This window comes from Musca domestica, unplaced genomic scaffold, assembly GCF_030504385.1.
Source record: "Musca domestica strain aabys unplaced genomic scaffold, Musca_domestica.polishedcontigs.V.1.1 18, whole genome shotgun sequence".
NCBI lineage: Eukaryota > Metazoa > Arthropoda > Insecta > Diptera > Muscidae > Musca > Musca domestica.
The window spans coordinates 3,003,394-3,030,442 of record NW_026712238.1 but is presented as its reverse complement, the minus strand read 5'-3'; the positions used below and the strand labels follow the sequence as shown (position 1 = coordinate 3,030,442).

General features: G+C 33.5%; 1 protein-coding gene across 1 annotated transcript in view; it reads right to left on the bottom strand.

Moving 5' to 3' along the window:
- Positions 1–27,049, bottom strand: part of LOC101897882 (innexin shaking-B) — a 703,106-nt gene that overhangs the window by 673,945 nt on the left and 2,112 nt on the right. The gene's annotated exons all lie outside the window — the stretch shown is intronic.

Genomic DNA, 27,049 nt, shown 5'->3' with positions numbered 1-27,049 from the left:
AAATATTTTGGCAGTAGACCTTGGACATTCCAAGAGAACTCAGCACCATCGCACTCATCACGCGCGACCCAAGAATGGTTACAAAATAAGGTTCCTCGCAGCAACATCAGCAGAAATGGTTGGAAAAGTAAAGAAGAAGCTTGATCGAAACCCGAAACCCTTGTGAGCTGAACATATCGCAATATTCCATTCGGTAAATATTAAAAAATGAGCTCGGGGTAAAGCCATTAAAATTCCAAAAAGTGCAAGAACTTACACCGCAAAAGAAAGGAAATAGACTCAAAAGACCTAAAGAATTGCTTCACTTGGCAGAAATTTTTGGAAAGTTTGGTTTTCTCCCATGAGAAAACATAACAGCCGATGGTCGCTCTCCGCTCATATTAATCGATGGTGGCATCAGAATAAATGCCGAATATTATCGCGAAAATATTATGGAGGGTGTATTAAAGCCTTGGGCACGCAAACATTTTGGCCGCAGGCCTTAGACATTCCAACAGGACTCAGCACCATCGCATTCAGCACGCGCCACCCAAGAATGGTCACAAAATAAGGTTCCTCGCTTCACTTCCAGCGCACAATGGCCACCAAAATCTCCAGATACTATTCCGTTGGACTATTGTGTCTGGAGTATTTTGGAAAGCAAGGTTGGCACTAAAAAATACCAAAGTGTCTATTAGCTCAAACAAGCCCTTCACCGAGAATGGGCCAAAATACCGCAGAGCGACATTCGGGCAGTGTCTGACGGTTTCATTGGCCGTTTGACGGCCATAATTCGTGCCAAAGGTGACCAATTGAATCAAATCTAAACTTATTCTAAACTTTGATGCTATTTCCGACAACTTTTGCTTTCATTCAATAAAATTTAAAAAAAAAATAAATTAATAATTATGGCGTTTGACTTTGTTGCAGTTTTTTATCTCACCCTGTATATACGCCCAGAACGCCAACACTGTATAGAAGATTTGTAATCAAGGCATATGGCTCCAATATTTCAGATATTTTGACCTCATTGTCTAACGGTACAGTTCTCAATGAAATTCACAATAATTTGATATTTGACATTTTCATTTATTCAAATTTTCCATTTTTAAAGGTATTCCTTCATTTCAAACCACTTCTCAAAGGATATTTGATATTTTAGCTGAGCATATATGATATTACGGATATTAGGTATATTCAGGAATTTAAATTCATAACTTAAAAAAAATTTGGAACGGGTGTACTTGGAGATTTTTTCTTATGGTTCCTTGGTGAGAGTTGTCAACAATTCGGCACCCAAAATCCTTAATTCCTTTTCCATTAATTATACCAAATTCCTATTAAAGCTCTTTGAACCAAAGATTCCCTTTCGAAATTCATAAATTCAATACGGTGAATACATTAACTACCACCATTAATTCGAATATCGCAATCATTTCGATATGCTAAAGTAAGGCGAACCAGATTGCATTCGATGACATCGTAACTGACTCACTCGTTATGTTGTTGTGACACTAGCGCAAGAAGTGGCAATTAGGTTGGTATTTGCAACATAAAACGACATAATATTCCCATAGTTACTAATGTTAACAAAAAATTAAAATAGTTCCATTTACATATTTAAGCAGGAGGAGAGAAAGAACGAACCAAAGGAAAAAAGACAATACAGGGAATACAGGGTACGTACGTACATACATTCATGGCGCGGTATATTTGCTCTTCATTCCCTGGCCCACTTGTGCCATTTACAAACGCACACAAGCCTTAGAACGAATGAACGAACCGGGGAACAGACGGGCGAACGGACGGACCGACTGACGAACTAATTCAAGTAGGTAACAACAACAAACAACAACAACGGCAACAGCAACTAGCAAAAGATTATGGTAAAGAGAACGAACGTCGTTTTGCATGTTAAAAATAGAAAATATGTCAGAATAGTGCAGACACGCCGAAGCCTCAAAGTGTCTGTGTTTCATGAAGATAAGTGCGACTTAACAATCTGGATGAATAGTGTATAACTGAGAGTGTGTTCGTATATGTGTGTGTGTGTACGTCTGTGTGCTCGCTCGTGCCTTTCTGAGTGTGCGTCACTGTGTCTAAAGCTGGCCGGCCCGCTCCATAAGAATAGAACGAAAATCATATTTCAACATTTTTCCTGCAGAGCTGTTTCCGTTTCCAGAGTGTCTAATGTGTCTAACATTTAATAATAATAACACCCCATAGTCGGCCAAACAAAACCCTCCTCCGTCACAGGAAAAAAAAGAAAATTTTCTTTTTTTTTTTCGCCAGTCTTGTTACAGTTGTTATTGTAAAAAGAGCATATATTTGGATCCATTCATATTTGTTGGCCAAACAAGTTGTAAGGAAATATTGAGGAGAATTCCCACTGTGTGTGAAGATAAAAGGCCTGGCGAAAGAAAGAAAAAAAAACACGTTGATAAATTATTGTAGCCAATAAAAAAGTAAACACATTTCATTTCGGATTTGTAGGGCAAAACACGAACATTGAATAATGGCAAATTTTAATTTGCTTATCTGCTGCTAACCAGTTTGTTTGAGAAATGATTTTAGTTTTTATATAAGGATACTAAATAAGTAAGACTGCCTTACTGATTTCCAGGGTTACAAAGTATGAGTCGAACAATTATGTGGGAGGAGAAGTAAAAAAAAAATACTCATAAAAATTCCAAATCTTCAAAAATCCTATTCCTAAAAAATATATCCAATTTATATTAGCCTTAAAGTTTTCAAATAAAATCGACTAAAATTTTGTTATTATTGGGTACTGGTTTCAAAAATGCTGCCCAACCGTTTATATTGTCGACCATAATTGATGTTGATAATGGAGCAAAGAGGGGTCGTTAAGACCTAGCCGCTATGTAACCGTGCCACCTGACATTTAGTATTCTGAAAGTTTCAGAGAGTCTATTAAAATGTAGGTCTTTTTTTCTCAAAAATTTAGATGCATACTTCATATAGCAGCCATTTAATGGAACCTTACTATTTTTCTGATCCAGATCTATATCCAGATTTTGCCATTTCTTAGGCTTATCACCGATTTACCACTCAGTTGGTATTCATTTGGTACATTGAGTTCTCATTGTATAGTTGGGTCTCTTTATGGTGGTATATTAATAATTTTATATTCAGTATATTTACAGATTTATAGGACTACAGATATGACTGAGTCAATATACCCACAAATCAATTTGGGGGAAGATATAAAACTAATTTTGGGCTATATGTGTGACTGTGCTAATATTGAAGGGGCTTATCAAACAGAATTAACCGTTACAGTCTGTCTTCGCACCAGGTCCAATTTTGAGAATAATATTGATACAGAATTTTTGAACCATCCATGACTTTCTTGTAAAGGCGCCATAATAGTGGCAAATTCGAAACGTCTTTGGGAAGATACAGACGGGATCAAACTATAGTTATACCTTCAGCCATATGGCTCAAGAGGGTATATATTTGATACGGTACGATACAAATAACGAAATAACGGTTTTAGAACCTAGGTCTCTGTGGACCAAATCAATTTCAGAACATCTAAAGTCGATCTAGCGATGTCCGTCCTTCTGTCTGTCGGCTTTCTGGAGTTCACGATAACTTCCGAAGGGTGTATCCGATTTGGTCCAAAATTGGTACTTCATAATATTATTGTCAAACTTAGATCGAGTTCGGAGATGGGATTCTGGTACCTCCCCCTCAAAAGGTCAAAATGTACAGATCGGATCATTCCTTCTGGTACCTCCCCCACAAAGGAACAATGTTTTGAATAACCAAAACGCTTATAAAATCCGAAATAAGCATTCGGTTCTCTTCATTATTGACACATTCTACTATTTCTACCAACACAAGATCTGCTGTGAAGATGGGATATATCGGTCCACTCTTCCTGGCCCTCCCACACAAAAGGTCAAAAGTTTGAATATACACGAAGCTCATGAAACGCGAACTTAACATCGGATTCCATTTAGGCTTGGTACATCTCAATATTTCCATTAACCCAAGATCTGATACACATACATACATTTCGAACTATGGATATGGAATTTTAAACAAATAGGTTAGATAATATGGATTAAATCGTAAAAAAGAAGGAAACATCCAAAGCTCCACTTATTGGCGACTAAATACATAATGTTTAGCCACAAGAGCTAGAAATTACAAACCTCAAATACCAAATTTGAAACAATTTCGTTTAAAAATATTGCTAAAATCATGAAAATATTGAGACCTATACAGGGCACGATGAAAAACCTGCAACCAAATTCAGACTGCTGAAATTTCTAAGCCACTCGTCCCACAGCTGTTAAAATTATTCCAGCACAAGCTGGAATTCAAGCGAGATGGTTTGACTTTATATTTGGCTGAAAAACCACAAGTGGCTATCGTTAGACTTTCGATCGAGTCGATCGATCAATGGCTTTTGAGCTGAACATATCGCAATATTCCATTCGCGAATATTGAAAAATGAGCTCGGGGCCATTGAAATTCCAGAAAGTGCAAGAACTTACACCGCAACTGAAAAAATAGACTCAAAAGAGCTAAAGAGTTGCTTCGCTTGGCCGAAAGTGGTGAACTGCCGAATTTGGGTTTCTCCGATTAGAAAACATTCGTTGTCGAGCAGTTTGTAAACAAACAAAATGATCGTGTTTACTTGCTAAAGAGGTCAGCTGAAAATGCGCACCTTCGCTTGGCCACCAGAACTCAAGCGCCGGCCATAGTGATGGTATGGGCCGCCATAACAGCCGATGATCGCTCTCCGCTCGTATTAATCGACCGTGCCATAAGAGTAAATGCCAAATTTTATCGCGAAAAAATTCTGGAGGGTGTATAAAAGCCTAGGGCATGCAGGCCGCAGACCTTGGACTTTCCAACAGGACTCAGAACCATCGCACTCAGCATGCGCCACCCAAGAATTGGCCAATTCGAACAAATCTAAACTTACTCTAAAATTTTGATGCTATTTCCGACATTTTTGCTTTCATTCAATAAAATCTAAAAAAAAATGTAAAAATTATGGTGTTTGAATTTGTTGCAGTTTTTTATATCACCCTATATTGTGAGAAATTGGCACAGGGTGCTCGCCATAGTATCAAATTTTTCTGACAGAAAATTGTCAATACTGATCCACATCTACCTCCCGATATTCGAGTTTTTATGCGTGGAGAAGGAAGCGAGATAGACCCATATTTCCTTTAGAGGATGTTCATAGAATCGCTTTCTGAGTCGATTTGTGCATGTCAGTCAGTCTGTCTGTCTATGTATTGTTCGGTATCAAATGCAGGTCGCATTTATTAACCGATTGATATGAAATTTTCAAATAATATTTGTCTGACACAAAGACGAACCCTATAGAAATTTGTGGGAATCGACTTAGATTTAGAAATAGCGCCCACATATATTTATAACCGATTTCGGTTTAATTGTGTACCAAATGGTCAATATCAAATTTGGTGAAAATCCGTTCAGTTTAAGCTGTATAGCACCCATATATATGTTTCATCCGGTCTGGTTTTAAGCCCTCACATTCCTAATATCCACACCACAAGAATGATATTTATCAGATACAGCCCAGAAATACCTCTGCCAAATTGTATCAAGATGGTTTCAGATTTGAATATAGCTCCCGATTCAGGTTAATTGTGGACCAAATTGACAATGTCAGTCTAAATGACCTCAATTTTGGTACATCAGACCGACTTCAGTCCAGAAGCAAGTATATCAAAATTTGGTGAAAATTGTTTCAGATATAGCTATAGCTCCTATGTATATGTTTAATCCGGTTTGGGACTTTAAGTCCCTCACAAGCGTAATATGCACTCTGCAACAGTGATATTTGGTTCCATATATCTTATAAAGCTCAGAAATATCTTTGCCAAATTATATAGGAAACGGCTAAGATTTGGATATAGCTCTCATATATATACTTAATCCGATTTCTGGTTTATTGTGCAAATAATGGCTAATATCATGCCAAAATGGAGTGATTTTTGGGTTGTACTTTTCCATTTCGGAACTCGGCTCCGATATATTTTTTAATATAACCCTTATATCACGCACTCTATAGCAATGTTATTTGGTATAAAATATAAAAATGTCTCCGTCAAATTTAGTAAAAATCGGTTCAGAATTTGCCATGCCTCCCATATATTAATTCCCTCCGAAACCAAATTATAACTGATCTAAAGCCAAATGATGATAGGTGGTATGATCTACGTCAAATAAATTCTTATGTTCCGGGAGCTCTACTAAATATGCATGGTGGTGTAGGGTATCATATAGTCGGCCCAGTCCGACTTTTGACTTTTCCTTACTGCTTGATAAATAAATTCACATTTTTCAGCGAAATTGTTTCAAATTTAGTATTTGGAGTTTTTAATGAGTGTCACCTCCGATGACAGAAAATTCCCTATACATGTTTCTGCTTACGTATAGACCTTACCTAAGTTGGGTATTTTGGTAATACATGTGTTGATGTGTTGATGCAATATTCATCATTAAAAATATATTTTTGTTCGTGAATAAATATAGATGAATGCCCTACACCAGAAATCTCTGGAACAACTATCCTATGTTCCCAAAAATTTCCACAATTCCATTCAATTAGCTTTAAAACACTTAAAAGCCAGCAATGAGTTTGTGTGCCATTTCTTCCTTCCATTTTTCTTTTGACGTGTAAATATATATATTTTTTCACTTATAATTTATACCAACTTTGAATTAACTTAAGAGACAACAATCACAATACAATATAATTTTTTTTTGCAACAACAACTACAACGACTGTTATTTATTAAGGTCAATTTGAGATTTTTACTTATAATTTATTGCCATCCTCCGGCGCCTTTTTATTCAATTTCCATGAGGAAGGAACACAAAAAAACGAGGAGGAGAAAAAGTGGCAGAAGAAGAAGAAAACTGACGGTGATATGCCTGCCTATATGTATGTTAAACGGGAACGCCCGTTTAAGTAAGTGATAAGTGTTTTGTTTGTTTGTTTAAATAGACAGCAGGCGTTATTTTTCTTTCATTCGCTGTGTGATAGCCAACTTAGTGACTAGGGACAAATATTTGAATATAATAAAGGACGGAGGGGAGGGATGAGAAGAGGAAGGAGAAGTCACATTTAAGGATGACTCGAAAAAATAAATAGATTCGTATGTCGGTATGTAGGACCCCCCCAAACAATACACCAACCATTACGTTTTCATGCTGTTTACTGATTCGACAATTCCCCACTCGGCCTGGCCCGCCTCTCTTCATTTGCAAAACGTTTCGTATAATATTATCTAAAATTAACCTACTAAATTTTATATAAAGAAAGAAAATTATTTTCCAACTGACCTACTGATAACAAAACACACTCACACTCACATAGAATGGGAAAAAAGTACATAAAAAGAAGTTGTAAAGGAACATTATTTGGACTCTTTTGGGGAACACAAAAAATGCTGAGTAGTTGGTTTTTTTGCTGCTTTTCTTTAGGTCTTATTCCGATGAAAGAAGCATGAAAGGTTCCTTTTTAATTTTCTATTTTTGAAGACGAAGTGAAAAGCTTTGAACGGACTTTTTTTTGGCAGGTGCTACCATTTCAGATTGTGGACTTGAAATTAAATTACTTTAAATCTTTTATATACATTAAAAAGTTAAACCTTTGTGGTGCATAATAAAACAAAATAGTAAGATGAGTTATGAAAATTCATGATCTACAAATTAAAATTGTACCCTAAAAAATCTAATTTAGTTAGCTTGAAAGGCCATTTTCTATAGACAAACAATCCATCTATGGGAACTCCGTTCTAACATCTTTGCATACATTAAAGTTACTACCACATAATTTATTTTTTAATCAGTTTTGTGGAAAGTACTAGAAGTATAATATCCCATCCTAAGAGATCCAGGATTTTTAATATTGTACGAATTGTGATACCAGAAGGTATTCGAAATCGCCTTTTTCAAGCAATCATATTTTTTAAGGCCGGTATCATGTTAATATGTACTAACAATATTTTTTTATAAAAAATCGTTTTAGTTACAAATAGCCAGCTTTAGTCCCTGGTTTCTATTTTTAATACGAGATCGTTAAATTGTTGCTTAAAATATTTTCGAATTAAATTTCATCTTTAAAAAAATCTTTTAGTTGTTATTATGTGATAATTAAATGTTTTTAAACAAATTTTAAATAATAAATGTATTAAAATATGTATTTAAAATTTATAGTTTTTATCATTCCGTTTGTAACATCTGTAAATATTCATCGTCGACCCCACAAAGTACACATATCCATGATCAGCACAAAATTTTAAGTCGATTTAACGATGTCCGCCTGCCTGTGGAAATCACTATATAGCCCACATTAATTGACGTGGAGCTTCATAATTTGGCATAATTTGGATGGTTGGTATTAAAAATAATATATCGGTCTACGTTTTGGTCAAGCCGCAATATAACAGTACCTCCCGATATTCAATAGTTTGATGATTTTCGCCACATTATTTCTCGTATTTGTGGCATCTCATTTTATGTATAGGTCCACGTTTTTGTATAGGCTTTATATAATGTTTCCTCTCGATATTCGATAGTTTTATGATTTTTGCCACGGATTTTTCTAATAATTGCTATTTGTAGTTTGTAATGGATCCTAGCTCCGGAGGCAGAACATTGAAAATTTAGACCAATGTTTTCCTATAGCGCACATATAACTGTACCCACGATATTCGGTATTTTGATAATCCTAGTCACATTTACCCATGAGTTTTTTTTTTCGAATTTGTTACTTAAGATTCGCAATAGATAACAATTGTTTTAATATATAGTATAGACCCCCGTTTTGGTATGGCCCCATATAAAGGTCTCACTCACTTTATGGTTTAACTGCATTATCCAATCAGTCTGTACTGGTATATGAAGTTTAATGTGAAACACGCATGAATTCAGATATTTTTATTTAAAAATATTTCCTTTAGCCAAAGTTGGAGGATTGTTCACACATCGTATTGATACAGAGGGTATATATAGCATTTCATGAAGCCAATATTTACCCCACCGGAATAACGGGTTTAGATTCTAGGTCTCTTTGGACGAAATCCGTTTTAGGACACTTGGAGTCGATCTAAGGTTGTTCGTCCGTCTGTCTGGTTGTTTGGCTAGTTGATGCACACGATAACTTCCGAAGGTCAAGACTTGGAAAATCTTAATATATTTTAGATTTAGTTCGGAGAAGAACAATATTGTTTTACTGCTTCGGGTACCTCCCCCACAAAAGATCACATTTTTCAAAAAAATAAAATGTTTCCCTCATATCCCTCATTGAAATGATATTCTGATTCTTTTCATAGTTTACAAATGTGAATTTTTGTATCAAGAACGTTCGACACCTAGTACCTTCTTCTCAAAAGTTTAACATAATGGATAATCGAATTCTTATAAAATGTGATTTTTTGTCTTCAAATTTTGCACATCTCAATTATTTTCAATCAATATAGGATCTGGTTAGCTTCTGGTATTTCTCCCACAAGGGCTCAACATTTTGAATAAATGTGACGCTTATAACAAGCGAAACATATCAGTGATTCTCTACGAACGAGATGTGATGCGAAAATGAAACATATCGCCAAACTTCAATTGGTACCTCTCCCAAAAAGGGTACAAAGTTTTGAATTATCGTGACTCTCAGTCATACAAGTCAGTGATTTCTCAAACTTCGTATATCTCAATATTTAATTTTGGCACGAGTTAGAAAAGGTGTAAAAATTTAATAAATCGGTATACTGTTTCTTATAGGTATCCCACAAAAGTTAAATATTTTTGTACCCTATAACACTATGTGGTTCGATTGGGCCAAAAATTATGTAACACCTCGAAATATTGGTTTCCCACATAGGAAAGTACATATGGAACTTCCTATCTCGCCGAGCTCTTAATGTCGGGAAGCATATATAAAAAATTTTATGAAGTATTGAGGGAGATTTCGGCTTCGAATAGTAATGTGCAGTAAAAAATAACTATAATTTTCACATGTAATACATGCATTTCAAATGTATTTTTCTTAAAAACTGTAAAAGATTATAATATATATAGATTATTTTGTATAGAATACATCTTTCTTTCACTCTTTCTGCCCAAAACAAAATTTTATATTTGAGATTTCTGTTTTTGGTGACTTATAGTAAAATTCGTTGAAATATATTTTTGGTTAAATGGTTAAATGTGGGGTTTAAGGGAGCTTTCTAGCTTATTAAAAAAAAAAAAAAATATATACCTTTGTTGTCACGCTTCCGCTTTAAAATGTATGACATAAATATTCCCATTCATCCGAAAATCTCGAAAAAATTGAAAAAAACCGGGATATTTTCCCCATCTTTATGTTACTCCTAATTGTAAACTTTTCAAACGCGGACACATTTGGGGAATTTCTTTTAATTATTGACAAAATTCAATTTTGCTGCAGAGTTTTTTAAACTATCGCCCCTGCATCGAAAATCACTGTTCAGATTTTCGGTATATATTTTTATTAAATCTTGATCTTTTGTGGGGAGCGTAGCAGAAGGGGGTTCGCAAAAGCAAATTCGAACAATGTTTGTGATTTTTTTATACTCTCCACCATAGCATGGAGGGTATATTAAATTTGTCATTCCCTACAAAGTATATATACTCTTGATAACCATTAAATTTTTTTTGTCGATTTAACAATGAGCTTCCGTCCGTCTGTCTGTCTATCTCCGAACGAATTGAAGTAGGTTGATAAAATTTTACTCAAATGTGTGTTTGATCTGCAGGACTTTTGGTATATATCGGTCCACGTTTAGGCATAGCCCCCTTAAACCATAATTTTGATGTTTTTGGCGACATTATACACCGGATTTTTTTTTTTAATTTCGTATTTGTAGTTCGTAACTACAGTCTGCAAGTCTTCGTATTCGTATAGCTTCCATATAAAGGTACTTCCATTTATTCGTTATTTGGATGATTTTAGCTACATCATTCTCTGGAATTGCTTCAAATTTCGTAATTGCACTTCGTAATGATTTGTATAGCCTGCGGCAAAAAATGCAGGTCCACGTCTTTGTATAGACCACAAAATAACGGTAACTCCCTATATTCGGTATTTTTAAGATTTTAACAGCATTTTTAACGGATTCAATTTTTTTTTTGGAAATTTGCAAATGATGGTGGATGCATATTTAAAGTTCGGCCGAAAATACTACTTCTTATTTATTTATTTTTTTTTTGTTTTCGAATTTTCAAATGAAATAATTCGGATTACAAATGGAACAATTAAAATTTCCAATGAAAAAAAAAATATAATTAAAATAAAAAAAAAATCGGATTACAAATGAAATAATTCGAAATTTAAATGGTATATTCTTTTTTATCCGAATTATTTCACTAGTGATTCGAAAAATAAAATGCAAAATTTTTTTTTTTGGTATCGAATTTTAAATGAATGAAATAATAAAAATTTCCATTAAAATAATTCAAATTAAATATTAAAAGAAACCGAATTATAAATGAAATAATTCGGAATTAAAAAGGAATGTTACGGATAACAATATAGGAATATATGGATTTTTATAGCCACTTTTCTGCCAGAGAATTCCTTAGCTGATGTCATAGAGCCAGATATGAATAATACGAATATCCTTAGGAAAATGTGACTAGAATTATCAAAATGCCGAACATTATCAATATTGAGGAGCTATATTTGTGTGGTGGCTGAAAGAATACATGAACCTATATAGATACTTTTAATCTGGGGATTGTAATATCCTTAAATCTTCAAACAATTCTATTGGAAAATGTGGCTACAATCATCCAAATACCGAATGTCTTAGGTTACCTTTCTCCAGGAACAATAGTGTTTTTCAAACACAAAATAATCTAGATTAGCAAAAACATTCGTAAATTTTGATGACATAAAATGGATAATTTTTGTTGAAAAACTAAATTTCTGAAATTTGATATAAACCAAAAAAATATGATTGGATTAATGCAGTTTTGAATTTGATACAAATATTACGATAGGCAACATTTTTGGGGTTATTATTTGGCATTAAAAAATTTGCTAAATGAAACCAAATGCCATTGCTCCGAGATATTTTGTGAATTATATTTTGATATTTCCCTATACACCTGTGTACCGAAATTTTGAAATATTTTTAAGTTTACCAGAGAAAAGAATTTCACGAATTAAACTCATTAAAATTTGATAGAACCCACCTACGTCTCAACTTTGACAAACACTTAATTTAGATCTCAGTGGAATAATGACATTAAAAGACTACACATAAAAATCTTAAACAATAAATCCTTGTTATAAATCGCTAACACTTTTATTTATTTAACTCTCAGCCATTTGTTTGTTCTTCCAAATCTCTCGATAAATGTCGAACATAAAAATAGAAACAAACAAACGAACATTTCCATAAAAAATCAATTTCAATTGTGCTATGCTACTCTCTACTCTATTACCCCGTCCTAAAAACAGGCAACATTTTATCACACTTTTTGGCAAATATACCCTTGGAATTTATGGTCCGCTCTTTAAAGGGGAAATACAAAATTGTTAAGAGCCTGGAGCATATTTTTGGGCCATACATTGTATTTAGCGTATTTTGTCGTCGTCGTTGTCGTATTTCATTCGACTTTTGTTGGAAATCTTGCTGTTACCGTTACTGGCATCACAGAGCACATCGAACCCCATGATTTGCGGCCACGACTGCTACGATGATCAAGTAACAACGATGGCGAATGATGACGAAGAAGACGACGACAACAACGTTACAGCCAATGGAACGGATGGTGCTATTCTTGGTCAAGTTCTTACTTTTTGTATGGCTTCCATTCAACCCAAATCAATAAATAACAACATTTCGCTGTAAAGTGCCGGCTATAAAGAATTCTTTTTTTATTGGAAAATTTTCAACTGCTGGCTGGTTGGGCTGTGTTGTGTTCCTCTGGAAAGTTAACAAATTTACACTTCTCCACCATAAACAACACACAGAAATGGCCAGAGGCGACAAGATGTGGGTCATTAAACTTTTACGAATGATTTTTGTTTTGGTCATTGTTTTACGCTGCGAGGGGTTGAGATACACTTTAGGCCAGACTTCAAACCGACATGATAATGGGGGACATAAAATTATTTCCATTTTCAGATGATTCATTAAATATCCTTTAATGCTATTGATGTAACAATATCGAATTTGTTATTAATAAAAATCTCGTAATTAAATCAAAGCTAGGGTATTTAAAAAAGATGGCCTTGCAGGAAATGAAGAAGGAGGAAATTAAAATTTCAAATATATTCTGAAAATGTTGTAAAGTATTTTCAAAGCTGTAAAACTTGGTAAGAGATAGTAAAACAAGTAAAAAACATTAAGTTCGGCCGGGCCAAACTTTTAATACCCTCCACCTTAGGGTAAAAGAAACATTAGAAGAAATGTGACAAAAACCATAAAATTACCGAATATCGGGAGGTACCGTTATATGGGGGCTATACCAAAACGTGGACCTATAATTACAATATTTCGCTACACGAATTAGGACCTATTATGACCCACAAATACCAATTTTTAGACAAATCAGTGAAAAAATGTGGCAAAAACCATAAAAATACCGAATATCGGGATGTATCGTTATATGGGGGCTATATCAAATCATGGACCCATGCATGCAATGTTTCGCCACCGATGCTGGAACCAATTATGACCCACAAATACCAATTTTTAGACAAATCCGTGAAAAAATGTGACAAAAAAACTAAAATACCGAATATCGGGAGGTACCGTTATATGGGGGCTATATCAAATCATGGACCCATGCATGCAATGTTTCGCCACCGATGCTGGAACCAATTATGACCAACAAATACCAATTTTCGTACAAATCCCTGAAAAAATGTGGCAAAAATCATCAAATTACCGAATATCGGGAGGTACCGTTATATGGGGGCTATACCAAAACGTGGACCTATAATTACAATGTTTCGCTACCGAAGCTGGAACCCATTATGACCTACAAATACCAATTTTAAGACAAATCCGTGAAAAAATGTGGTAAAAAAAAAACTAAGATATTAAATATCGGGAGGTACCTTTATATGGGGGCTATACCACAACGTGGACCTATACATGCAATGTTTTGCCACACGCTCAGGGACCCGCTATGACCTACAAATACCAATTTTAAGACAAATCTGTGAAAAAATGTGGCATAAATCATGAAAATACCGAATATCGGGAGGTACCGTTATATGGGGACTATAACAGAACGTGGACCGATATATCTCATTTTCAATACCAACCATCCTAGACACAATGCAAATAGCTCTGTTAAATTTTGGAGCTCTACGTCAAATAATGTGGGCTGTATCGTGATTTCAACAGACAGACGGACAGACAGACAGACAGACGGACAGACAGACAGACGGACATCGTTAAATCGACTTAGAATTTTATGCTGATTATGAATATATATACTTTATGGGGTCTAAAACGAATATTTAGGGATGTTACAAACGGAATGACAAAGTTAATATACCCTCCTTTCCAAGGTGGAGGGTATAAAAATAAGTATTGTGAATGAGAATTTGTGGAGAAACTATAGGTAAATAAAACAGCAGACCTCAATCATAATTTGTAACTATATCTTTGGAAGAAAAATATCTGTACAGGGGCTATATTCTTGTTCTATGAAAATATAAAATGAAAAATATTTCCTTTATAAAATTTTTCATTTGACATTTCTTTCCTTTATAAAAGTTTTCATTTGACATTTTCATAGAACAAGAATTGAGGCCCAGATCATCGTTTTGGTATGGGACCAGTATCTCTAGATATTTGAAATTTAGATTGCTTTCCATACATTTTCAATGGAGTCAATGGAGACTGAAGTTTGAATATTAAGTTCTTAATTGTTTAACCGTATGGTATAATTCTCTGAGTAATTCCAGACTTTCGTATTGTATTTCATTAATTTTGACCCTATTTTTAACGAAATACCTTAATTGTCCCTAAACACTTTTCTCAATAGAAAAAGGAGGGTATATTAACCTTGTAATTCCGTTTGTAACACCCCCATATATTCGTCGTAACATAAATATTCGTAATTTTCAACATAAAATTATAAGTGGATTTAAAGATGTCCGTCTGTCTGTTGAAAGGCCCCATTATTTGGCAGAACAATTTGTATTGTATCTAGGATGGTTGGAATTGCAAATGAGATATATCGGCCTTGATATTTGGTATTTTGATGATATTCGCCACATTTTTTCACGGATTTGTCTAAAATTTGGTAATTATAGGTCATAATAGATTCTAACTCCGGTGCGGAACATTGAATATTTAGGTCCACGTTTTCCTGTAGCACACATATAACGATACTCATTATAAAAGAAATGTGATACTTTGAAAATAGATTAATACTCTTTGGGATCCTTGCATATGAGATATAAGTTAACGGCTCACCCTAATAAACATCAAACTAAATATGCAAACCAACTAGTAAACATTCCCATCATTATGCTGCGCAAGCAGTCCGACAAATCAACAGGAATATGACACCAGGGCAGTCATCCGCCACAAACACGCGCACTAATACCAGCGCACCGCAAGTGATGACTCAGCGTAATAACGAGCACGACCAGGCTGCAGTATAATATTAGTTTTAAGTTGAAGTAATTCATAATTGTAAATCCAACAAGAGAGGTGCATAGCACCGCAACATAAATGTTAGTAACAAAATAAAGAAACACCATAGCAGTGTGAAATAAACTTTAACTTCTAACATTAACTGGCGCCCAACAACTACAAGGATCAACACATCCTAGAACCCAACAACCACAAGGATTAAAACATCCCAACAGCCGGTACGAGAACCGTTCCTGAGTAGGAGTACGAAAAGGATGTTACGTAAGAACTAGCGGACTACCGGGATATAAGGAAAATGATCAAATTATTATTAGTAAGTTATTATAAATTTAACAAAAGTAAAAAAGAAGAAATGTTAAAATAAAATTAAACAAAATAAGGAATAACACAGAAAGTGAAAGTGTGAAATCTAATTTACAAAAAATCATATTTGTGCTAGAATACGTTTAACAAAAATAACAAAGTAAGAAGAAAGAAATGTTAGAGTAAGGTAAAACAAAAAATAAAGTGTGACATCTAAATTTACAAAAAAAATCATATTTGTGCGAAATTAACAAATGTAAGAAATATGAAATGTTAGATTAAGTTAAACAAAAAAATAGAGGGTGGCATCCAAATTTAAAGAGTCATATCCGTGCTGAAATAAGTTTAAAGAAATTTTGATAATAGATTTGTGACGAGAACTAGGATTTGGTGTTTCTTTTTCTCCTTTTTTTCGAGCGGCCAATGCCGGAAGATTTAAACAACTTAATAACAAGGGTCGAAGCTATGAGTGTTTCAGGACAGACATCTTCGCCTTCTGGGGCAGCTCCCGTAAGGTTTAATCCCTTTACGGAAAGTCAGACTAATGAGGTGAAACGAATAATAAGTGAGACGGTGGCAAACCTTCTCAAACAGGGGGAGGATGTTACCGCCACTAAAGATGTCGACATAGAAGGATCTGGGGATATCTCAGAAGGAGAGAGAATACCAGACATAGTGAAGACGTTAAGGGAATTCTCGGGCAAGCCAGGAGAATTTAGTTCGTGGAGGAAAGCTGTTGATAGGATCATGAACATTTATGAGTCACAAAGGGGAACAACCAAATACTTCACAATTCTACACACTGTTAGGCATAAAATTGTTGGTGAGGCCGACACGGCTTTGGAGTCTTATCGGACCCCATTAAATTGGAAAGCGATAAGAAAGTGTTTAGTGCTTCATTTTTCAGATAAGAGAGATATTTCGACCTTAGAGTATCAAATGACCGTCCTATCTCAGGGTGGGCAAACCATAACAGATTTTTACCAGAAGGTTTACCACCATTTGTCTTTGATTCTGGACAAGATTGATTGTCTGGATATAGGGAACGAGGCTTTGGATGTATTGACCCAAACATATAGGGACAAGGCTTTGGACACCTTTATTCGAGGACTTAATGGTAATCTTCCAAGCTTAATGAGTGTTACAAACCCGACAAGTTTGCCTCAGGCTCTAAATGCCTGTTTAAAATTAGGTAATCTAGGTGTGCGTATTCAACACGCTACCGAGAAAGGATCTAGACCAAACAGGATCCCCCAAACTAACCCTCCTAGACATTTTTACCCACAGCTGACGATTGGTGATAGGAATTTTCAAGGTGACCAAAGGTACAGAGGCCCTACTCAATATCGTTATCGGAATTTCCGAAGTGGAGAACAACAATACGGAGGGCCGGCGAACTTTTCGAATCGACCTCCAGTAGTGAATAATTTTGGACACCCCCAACACGGAGGATACAGACCCCCACTTCCTCCTAAACCTGCTGTACCAATGGACGTGGATCAATCAATACAGACTAGGCAGGTAAACTATCAGAATAGGCCACAGTTGAGTAATGCTTTTAACAATGTTCAGCCTAACTTTAAGAGAAATAATTCAGGAAATATTCATCAGCCGCAAAAGCAGCAGAGAATGTTTAATGTTGAGGCCCAAATACGTGAGGATGCAGAGCCGGATGAAATGAATGGTTCTGATGAACAGGAATATGAGGTTTCCTATGACGAAGCGTACGAGGAGGATCTAGACGATCAGTTGGCAATTGTAGATGACGTTAATTTTTTAGACTAGCTTCAACGTTGCCATACCTCCCTTTCAGAATGAAAAATGGCAACGAACTTAAATTTCTTATAGACACCGGTTCGAACAAAAATTATATTAATGGCAAATTTATTAGAAACCCTCTAAAGAACCAGAAACCTTTTCATGTTAAGTCCGTAGGCGGCATAGTTAGTATAGAGACCCATAGTTTTATTGACATTTTTAATTGCGGGATCGGAAAGTTAGAATTTTACATCCTTCCTGGTCTAGAGACCTTTGATGGGATAATAGGGAATGATACCCTGAAATCTTTGAATGCAGTGATTTACACTTGGAGATCCTATCTCACAATTCTGGATGGAAAGAAATTTCCTTTGAAAGAGCTGCAAATTGATGAGATTAATAACATGAATCTACGTTTAAATCATCTAAATCCCGAAGATGAAAAAGAAGTCAGGAATATTTTGGATGACCATCCAAACCTTTTTGCAGATCCCAATAAAAAACTCACTTATTCAACAATCGTACAAGCTGAAATTAATACGAGTAGTGATAGTCCAGTTTATTCAAAATCCTATCCGTATCCAATGGCATTGAAATCCGAAATTGACAAACAGATAGAAGAACTATTAAGGGACGGGATAATTCGCCCTTCCAGGTCCGCATATAATGCTCCAGTTTGGATAGTACCAAAAAAACCAGATGCTTCAGGTGTGAAAAAATACCGCATGGTTATTGACTATAGGAAACTTAATGAGATAACTAGACCTGACAGATACCCCATACCTGAAATTACAGAAATCTTGGCTAACTTAGGCGAACAGAAATACTTTTCCACCATAGATTTAAAGAGCGGATTCCATCAGATTCCACTTAGGGAATCCGATATTGAGAAAACAGCTTTTTCCGTCAAGAATGGAAAGTTCGAGTTCACAAGACTACCATTTGGACTACGTAACGCGTCTGCAATATTCCAAAGAGCTCTAGATGATATTCTTAGAGAGCATATAGGGAAACGGTGCTACGTCTACATTGATGACATTTTGATATTTGGTAGGACTAAAAAGGAACACATTGAAAATTTGAGGATAATATTCCGCACTTTGGAAGACTCTAATCTGAAAGTTCATTTGGACAAGAGTGAATTCTTAAAGGAAGAAATTGACTTCTTAGGGTTCAATGTAAAGGAAGGAGGTTTTTCTGCAAACCCAGACAGACTTAAGGCCATAGTTAATTTCCCTCAACCTAGAACAGTTCATGACTTGCGATCGTTCCTGGGTTTGACCGGACATTATCGGAGATTCATAAGGGGCTATGCTCAAATAGCCAAACCATTAACTTCCATGATGAGAGGCGATATAGGGAAAACCCCGAGAAACCAGTCAAAAAAAATCAGTGTCAATTTGAATTCCGAACAGATTGAAAGTTTCAAACAGCTCAAGAACTGTTTGGTATCGGAGGAAGTCGTTTTGAACTATCCCGACTTTGATAAGCCCTTTGAACTCACTACTGACGCCTCGAAATACGCTTTAGGAGCAGTTTTATCTCAAGGCAATAGACCTATCGCATACCTTTCTAGAACTCTCAGTAGGGCAGAAGAGGAATATGCGACAAATGAGAAAGAAATGCTGGCGATAATTTGGGCTTTAAAGGAATTGAATTGTTACTTGTATGGAGCAAGAAGCATAAAGATATTTACCGACCATCAACCTTTGACATTTGCGCTAAGCAACAAGAACACAAATGTGAAGATGAAGAAGTGGAAGGCACAGTTAGAAGAATATAATTACGAGTTAATTTATAAACCAGGTAGCACGAATGTAGTCGCGGACACGCTATCGAGACCACCAGTGACAGATGTTAACTCCCTAACGCCCACGGTTCACAGTGCCGAGGACTCATCGGAAGACCTAATTCCTTCCGCTGAGGTGCCAATAAATACCTTCAAAAATCAGATCATTATTGAGGAATCATCAGCTTCCTCATATGAATTTAACATTGTATTTCCCTCCTACCATAGACATATCATTAAAGAAACCAGTCTAGCGGAATCAGATCTGAAAGTCATATTAAAGAGATACTTAAATCCTACAGTAGTCAACGGCATCAAGACCTCAGAGCCAGTTATGCTTATGATTCAAGCACTGTACCCTCATCACTTCAGAAACATTAAAGTACGATTCGCTCGAACAATGGTTGAAGATGTTACTGATGAGGAGAGACAAAAACAAATCATTATTGAGACTCACAACAGAGGACATAGGAATAATGCCGAGAATAGGAGACAAATTTTAGAGAGCTATTACTTCCCTTCCATGACTAGGAAAATAAAGAATGTGATCAATATCTGTAAAGTATGTAAAGAAAATAAGTATGAGCGACATCCGAACGCTCCCAAACTTAATAAGACACCTATGCCAACTTATCCTGGGCATACAATCCACATAGATATCTTCTCTACAGACAAGTTTCGAGTTTTAACCGCAATAGACAAATTTACAAAATTCGCAGTAACCAGAATGATAAATGGCAAAGGCATTGAAGACATTAGGAAACCATTGAGAGAAATAATTTTCTACTTTGGGGTCCCGAAGTCAATTGTATTTGATAACGAGCGATCTTTCAATTCTCAGACCATTCGGTTTATGTTGGAAGACGAACTTGGCATGGAAATTTTTACGGCACCGCCTTATAAGAGCGAGGTTAATGGGCAAATAGAGAGATTCCATTCGACCTTATCGGAAATTATGCGTTGCAGTAAGTGTGAGCGACCCGATTACTCTTTTGAGGAGCTATTGCAAGATAGCGTTAACAAGTACAATCACACAATACATTCGTCAATTGGAAAGAAACCCGTAGATCTATTTTTTGGACGACCGACGACCTTTGGACCAGAGGACTACGAAAGGACTCGCCTTAACAACTACGAAAGACTCTTGAGGAAACAGGAAAATGATTTGGCAAATCATAATCGTGTTAGGGAAGAACCAAAAGAATATCAAGAAGGTCAGAAAATATTTGTCAAACAGAACAAGAGATTAGGAACCAAATTATCTAAACGTTTCAAAGAAGAAGTTGTAAAGGAGAATAGGCACTCAACTGTCCTGACTCAATCAGGGAGAATAGTCCATAAGAGTCATATCAGAAACTGACTTACTTATTTACCGGGTTTCCAGTTCTTAATTACAGGTTGCCTAGGGGTCACAGAAATATTGGACTACTCTCAATCAGAAGTGGTTCTTATAGAGAGTGGAATAGGAAAAATACAAACAGGGACATTCAAAATTTTGCATGTTATTAACATCAAGGAATATCATGACACTCTAGAGAGGATCAAGGACGACTTGGCCAAAGGAATTCCAGACAACCACCCACTACTCCCCTTCCTACATAATGACATCACTACCCTATCTCACCTTATAAATCGGCTAATGCCTGAAGAGAGATCTAAAAGATCTCTTGATGAGATTGGAACGGCGTGGAAATGGCTGGCAGGTAGTCCAGACCATGATGACCTTATGCTTTTGAAAAACAAAATCAATGAGTTAACAGACAACAGCAATAACCAGTTAATAATCAACAGAGATCTAATAGAAAGAATGCAGGAGATAACGAATGCGACAAATAGTATTTCAAAAATTTTAAAGACTAGTGAGGACTTCCGTAATACCCTCATATTGCAGGCAAAGTACAAAGTTGAAATTTTAAAGGAGGAAATAACGAATATTAATTCGGCCATTCATTTAACAAAATCCAACATTGTAAACACATTTATTTTATCGGAAATAGAAATTAGTAAAATAGAAGAAATATTTAATCAAGATGAAATCCCGTTTCAAAACATTGAACAAGCTTTAAATTTCGCACGAATAAAAATTGTAAACAATAGTACTAATATAATTTACATTATAAGCATTCCCAAAACTGTAAAAGAAATTTGTAATGTCATAACCATAAGACCTGTAAAAAATCAAAATACTGTTTTAAATCTTGATTATAAGAAAATTGTAAAATGTGAAAGAGCAACATTTGGAATTAAAAGTCCTTGTCAAAAAATAAATGGTATTGAATTATGTCTAGAATCTAATGTAGCCAATATAACAAACAATACATGTATTCCTAAATTAGTAACTAATAGCCCACATAATTGTTCAATAGTAAATGCAGATCACATTAATAATTTAGAGGAAATAGAACCTGGATTAATTTTGATAAATAACATAAAAGAAAATATTGTCATAAATGGAAACGAAAAAAATGTAACAGGAACTTATTTAATAAGATTTAGTAATTCTACAATTAGGATAGGCAACAAAAATTTCACCGTCGAAGAAGCTGCTTACTCCAAACCGTTGCCTGCGCTACTAAAACACTCAGCTAGAAACAACTACACCGAAGAAATACTATCTCTACAACTACTAAAAACGTTGCACGTGAAAAGTAATAAAAGAATCGAGCGTCTAAATACTGAATTCAAGACCAGTTTATGTTTTAACATCAGTCTCATATTAGCATTGGTCATCCTCCTGATGGCGGTAAAAATGAGGCAAAGGCGCAAAACTAGTATGAAAATTATAAAAATGACCCCACATGAAGGAATGTCTAGACCTCAAATAGAAATGACTGTGTCAGAAAGCCAATTGGCAGCCGGCACAACAGAATCTGTTATCAAAACAAAACAACTAGCAAACCACAATATTAACTTGAATCAACGCGGCAGTCTTTATAATCTGCCATATTTCTAAACACATCAATCGAGACGCTTGATAATTCGAGAGGGAGGAGTTAACGGCTCACCCTAATAAACATCAAACTAAATATGCAAACCAACTAGTAAACATTCCCATCATTATGCTGCGCAAGCAGTCCGACAAATCAACAGGAATATGACACCAGGGCAGTCATCCGCCACAAACACGCGCACTAATACCAGCGCACCGCAAGTGATGACTCAGCGTAATAACGAGCACGACCAGGCTGCAGTATAATATTAGTTTTAAGTTGAAGTAATTCATAATTGTAAATCCAACAAGAGAGGTGCATAGCACCGCAACATAAATGTTAGTAACAAAATAAAGAAACACCATAGCAGTGTGAAATAAACTTTAACTTCTAACATTAACTTATATATTAACTCCGGCAATACCACCGACCGCAAAAACCAATTTTTTTTTTTCGATTCTGTTATCAAAATATGTTTAAACGTCACATTTAACGGGATTGTTGAAATCATTACATTCCACAAATTAAATGTAATCAATACTACCATTAGTCCCAGAATGTATCTAAAGTATTCAAACATCGGAAATTCATTAATATATTTCACCGTACCGTCAAGGCTACATAAAGACCTTCAAAATGTTTGGCCTAAGAACAAGAAAATCTCAATCCACTTTGAAAAAATTCTAAATTTGTCGAAAAGTTTTTTTCTTATGGAAGAATTGATAAAAAATATGAAAATATTTTCAACTCTTTGGGAAATATTGATGCAAGTATTTCCCAACATATAATTGAAATAAAGGTTTCGTTTCTTGTAAAATTTGGGACTTAACATAAGTCTTGGTGACTAACGTGAGGGTTAAATATTTCCACCAAAATAATCGTTATACTGATATAAGTAATAGTGCTGAAGACTCTATATACATAAAATTCACATATTTCTTGGAATCTTAATCCGAAAATTAGAAAAACTTTTTGTGTCGCATAGTATAATTTACGAGGTACGTTGCAAAAATATATCCCCAAATTATAGCAAATTCAAAATTAAATTTACATAAATAGCAATAGTAAATAAACCGAATCCGAAAGACAAAAATAATATTTCTTGAAATGCCTTGGATTCCAAAGGTATTCTTCAAATTAAGTTGTTTCTCTGAAATATTTTGAAATAAACAAAAAAAATATTTTTAAAATTTCATGATTGAAATTCGACAAGTTTTGCTGAAATATTTATTACGTTTTTAATATAATATTTAATATTTACATTTGTTTAACTTTTAAACGAACTGGTTAGTAAAAAATTTCAACATCTAAAAATTTTAATTATTTCAAATTATTTCAATTGCAATTTTGTTTTTCTAAAAATTCTAAATTTTTGTTTAATATTCTCATTTTTAAAATTCATAAACAATATTTTCAATTTATCACGTCTTTTTTTGGAAAGGGCAATGTCAAAATTTTTAAATTCAATTTAAGCAACCCAAATTTAATAAAAGTAAATGTAGCAAACTGTAAATATATAGTTGGAATTTCAAATAAAACTATTTTGAATAGCAAATAATGCATTTCAAATTACATGTGAATAAGTTTGAAATTTAAATAAATTACATTAAAATTACTATAGAAAACCTCAAACTATAAGTGGAACAGTTTTGAATTTTAAAACAAATACTTTAGTTAATACTCGAATTTTTTAATGTCAAAAATAAATTATTAAATCTTTCAATTTTTCTTTTTGGAAAGCGTAAAATCAAAATTATGAATTTCAAATAGAATACAAGTAATGATTTTGAACATAGAAATTCAAACCATTGATATTTTTTGGAATTTCAAGCGAAACGATTTTGAATAAGTAATAGTACATTTCAAAAAACATGTGAAAATGTTCGAAATTCAAATAAATTTTATTAAAATTACAGATACCGAATTTCAAATTGAAATTGAATTCAAAAAATTTAAAAAAAGTAATAGATTTTAAATAATATGTTGTTTTTCAGATGTAATTCGAAACATTTTAATTCGAGATATCTATTTGTTATTCCTAACCTTCCATATTTATTTGGAATTATTTCATTTGAAATTCGATTTTTTCCATTAATAATTCGAAAATTTCCTTCGAAATTACATTGGCTTCATAATTGCGTTTTCGAATCACAAATAAAATGATTCGAATTACAAGTGAAATAATTAGAATTTCAAATGGAATAGTTCGAGTAAAAAATGGAAAAGTTACAAATTAAAAATTTAGTATTCCTATTGTAATTCGTAGTATGCCAATTGTAATGCAAAATTTTTATTGAAATTCGATAATTCAATTTTTTATTCGTAACATTCCATTTTAATTTCGAATTTTTTCATTTGTAATTCACATTTTTTTCATTTTTAATTCGAGTTATTTTATTTGAAATTCGAGTTTTCCCATTTAAAAATCGAAACAAAAAAAATCTCCATTTTTTTGCATTTGCTTCATATTTGCATTTTCGAATTATAAATAAAGTGATTCGAATTACAAGTGAAATAATTTGATTTCCAATGGAATTATTCGAATAAAAAATAGAAAATTTCAAATTACAAATCCGAATGAGAAATCCGTTTGTAATTCGAAATATATCAATTGTAGTACGAGATTTCCATTTGTTATTCGTAACGTTTTGAATACAATTCGATAATTTCATTTATTATTCGTAACATTCAAATTTAATTAATTAATTTATTCATTTGTAATTCGCATTTTAATTCGAATTATTTCCTTTGAAATTCTAATATTTCCATTTGATTCGAAAGAAAAAATATATATATAGCAAGCACTTTTTGCATTGGGTTCATATTTGCGTTTTCGAATTACAAATAAAATGATTCGAATTTAAGTGAAATTTGTCGAATTTCAAATGGAATAGTTCAAATCATAAATGTAATAATTTGAATTAAGAATGGAATATTACAAATTTCAAATGGAATTCTCAAATTATAATTGAAATGTTTTGAGTTATATCTGAAAAAGGTCTAGAAGAATTATAAATTTAATATATAGAACTCCATTTGTGGTTAATAATGTTCCAATTGTAATTCGAGATTTTTGTTAGTTATTCGTAACGTTTTGAGTGCAATTCGATAATTCCATTTATTATTCATAACATTCTAATTTAATTTCGAATTATTTCATTTGTAATTCGCATTTTTGTATTTTTAATATGAATTAATTCATTTAAAATTCGAATATTTCCTTATTTATTTGGAATTCTTCCGTTTGAAATAAAAACAAATTTCAAAAAATTTTTGTATTGGCTTCACATTTGCATTTTCGAATTACAAATAAAATTATTCACTTTACAAGTGAAAAATTCAAATGGAATAATTCGAATAAAAAATTGAAAAATTCAAATTAAAATTTAAATTCGTAATATTGCAATTGTAATTCGATAACTCCATTTGTTATTCTTAACACTCCATATTAATTTCGAGTTATTTCATTTGTAATACGCATTATTGAATTTTGATTTCGAATTGTTTAGTTTGAAATTCGAATCTTTCCATTTGAAATTCGAAACATAAGCATCGCAAATATTTTTTTTGCATTGGCTTCATATTTGCATTTTCGAATTAGAAATAATTGATTCGAATTTCAAGTAAAATAATTCTAATTTCAAATATAATATATCCAATGAAAAATAGAACAACTCGAATTACAAATGGAATTTAATGAATTAAAATCAAATTTTTAAATTAGAATTGAAATGTTTCGAATTACAAATTGAATCCTTGAATATCAATTGAAATAAAATTCGGATGAAAAATAGAAATATTCAAATAGCAAATTAAATATTTCGAATTTCACATGGAATTTTATAAATTGCAAATGAATTTTGTTAAAATTACAATTGAAATCTTTAGAATTACGACCAGAGTTCTCAAATGTCAATTGAAATAAAATTCGAATAAAAAATAGAAAAAGTCAAATTACAAATGGAATTATACGAATTACAAATGGAATTTTACGAATTACAAATGAAATCCTTAAATTACAATTGAAATGTTTTAAATTAAAAATGAAATCCTCGAATATAAATAGAAATTATAGGAATTACGAATGATATTCTCGAATGACATATGAATTGTTATGAATTACAATTAACATCTTTTGAATTATACGGTTTGTAAGACAAAAGATATAAAAAGTAAGACAAAAGATTTAAAAAAATATGTTTTTTTTCTAAACTCAAAAATCTAAAAAAAATATGTATTTTTAATAGTTTTTTTTTTTTTTTTTTTTTTTTTTTGGACCAATATTATAATTTTCGATAACAATTTAGATTGAATCCTTCCTAAGAAAATACACACATATTCCTATGCTTTTCCTTTAACCAAAAGATACCTAGATGTACATATTTGTCTCCTTTTCGAACCTGTCCTAATAAACTGTATCAATTTATGTGGCATACTTTTTCGGGGAGTTCAGTGGCTGTCGGGCAGTGCGCTTCATTCTTATATAATCAGTTAAAGTCACAAGAAGAGTATAAGTTTGTGGTTGTCGGTCAGAGTACACAGAAACTCAGTTCTATTTTGGTAATTTATTTAATGACTTTAGTTAGTTTCTTTGCTTGTTTTAAATTTTATGCAAAAGCATTTGA